General features: G+C 50.6%; 1 pseudogene across 1 annotated transcript; it reads right to left on the bottom strand.

Moving 5' to 3' along the window:
• Positions 1-338: 338 nt before the first annotated feature.
• LOC147976110 (gamma-interferon-responsive lysosomal thiol protein-like) lies at positions 339-1,871 on the bottom strand (annotated as a pseudogene). Its single transcript, XR_015601320.1, has 5 exons — positions 1,543-1,871; positions 1,354-1,419; positions 1,155-1,295; positions 916-1,002; positions 339-721 (listed from the first exon to the last, which is right to left on the bottom strand). The product of XR_015601320.1 is annotated as a gamma-interferon-responsive lysosomal thiol protein-like (transcript).
• Positions 1,872-2,098: the final 227 nt, after the last annotated feature.

Genomic DNA, 2,098 nt, shown 5'->3' with positions numbered 1-2,098 from the left:
GTGATAAGAAATAATTGTGTTGATAATTGAACGCCGAGACACGGCGAAACCACGCCGAATATGGGCCTATTCTCGTCCATATGGGCCCTTTATTCGCCGAAATTGGACTGCAAAGTGAGTCAATTTCGACGCCTGGGGGCGACGACTGGGCGCAAAACCGCCCCCAGCGCCGAGTGTATCGCCAGCTCGCCTTCAGGGGACGATTTTTATGCGTCCTGGCGGGCCAACGGCTGGAGATGCCCTAAGATAGTAGGTCCACCCTTGTGTGTACATCTCCGTACGTTTTTTTTTCTTTGCGAATAACATCTCCGTACGTATTTAACTTGAACAGAAAGATAAAACTGTGAATGCTCTCCATATTAACTTGAACAGAAATTTAATCTAAAAAAAAACTTGATCAGAGATTTACATCACCATAGCTCACTTTATTATCGGGTGATACACATCTCCATAAGTAACCTGAACAGAACAGTGAAACTGCCCTATGTTCACGTATATCGACGTAAATATATAAGCCCCGAAAGGCAAACATAATAATTTATCAGTTGTCATCAGTCCGCGGCACCTCAACGCCGTCTTCGAGCTTGAAATCGGCGGGGTTGTAGCTGACACCGTTGCCTGCCTCCACCACGGTCGGATAGTGACGGTCCGGCTCATGGCAAATCTTGGGAGGACGTCCCTTGTATGCCTTGTAGACGTAAGATACGAATTCCCCGTCGTCCTGTAACAAACGAGCTCGTCATAATTCAAGAGCTCGCATGTGCATACATGATGAAATTCAGACATCATAAACAAAAGCGGATCTAAAACTCGTGGAAAGAAATGGTTGCATGCATCACCCAGATGCAAAAGTCGAGGATCATCCTCATTTTCAAAAAAAAAAACTCATGGGAAGGAAGAGTGGGTGTCGCTTACGCGTGGCTTGCCATCTACCACCACATGTGGGACGCCGTTGAGCGGAGGCACAAGCGCACCAGTTTGTCTCCCATACTTGAGTGAAAGCTGGAGTGGAGCAAACAACGTAACACTCTGGTTAGCAATGCAACTATAAAATGTACTGTACGTACTACAGTACTATACTATGTGATTGATACTAGTAGTAGTACAATACAACGCAGCTTCATAGGAACGGAACGGAACGGAGCGGAGCGGACCTTGTGGCCATGCTCACTCTTGTAGCACTCCGTGACAGCCTTGGGTTCGAGCCCCAGTTTGTGGAAGCACGACTCCCACTCCCCCTGTATTTCGTTCATCACGAGGCCCTCCACGCAGTTGATGAAACCGAAATGCACATTCTGCAACCAACAACAGCTACCCGTGAGGAGAGACGACGATGAGATGCAAATGAATTACCACGTCCGGCCAGGCGTCGATGGCGCAAGCCTCCACCGTGTTGAGAAGGCATTCCTCGGGGCCATGCTGAATGCAAGCCAATAATATCCCAACGTTAGTATGAGCATCAGCCCAAACGAACTGAGAACGTATAAATGACCAAAGGAAGAAGGAGAAGAGAGCACGATTGATCGGTGGACGATGGCGCACCTCACATGTGATTGTGCCGTCCTTGCCGACCTTGGCGTTGCCGTAGGGACGAGAGTCACGTCCGCGGCCTCCAGGAGGCCGTCCTCCAAGGCTTCGGCGAGGCGGTCCGTCACGAACTGCGCTGAGCTGGGGCATAGGGACTCGTAGTAAAGCTCCACGGGCACCTTCCCGTTCCCTGCCGCGCCAGCTGAGGAGGGGGCGCCGCGTCCGATCAACAGGAGGAGCGCGGCGAGGAGGAGGAAATGGTGCAGGCGGGCGGCCATGGTGGACAGTGCAGAGGCGAAGGTTGCCGTCGGGAGCTTGGATGAATGGAGGAGCTTGGCAGTGGTGGGTTTATATAAGCGATTAGGGTGGCCACGTGTTTAGCGAGGTGCTTTAAAGGCCAAACTGACGAGCATCCTCTCTGTGTGTGCCAGTGTGTGGCGACGTGGTGCATGTCTCAAGGTGTAATTTTTTTATTTTTTTTTGAAACTGCGGGTGTAAATTGATGAATGATTCCCACCATTTTCATCTACGTACGAGCATCTGCCATCCGCACTATAGAACGATGACGCAA

The sequence above is a fragment of the Triticum urartu genome, chromosome 4A (assembly GCF_056163025.1).
Source record: "Triticum urartu cultivar PI428250 chromosome 4A, HENAU_Tu73, whole genome shotgun sequence".
Lineage (NCBI taxonomy): Eukaryota > Viridiplantae > Streptophyta > Magnoliopsida > Poales > Poaceae > Triticum > Triticum urartu.
This window is presented reverse-complemented; position numbering and strand designations above follow the sequence as displayed.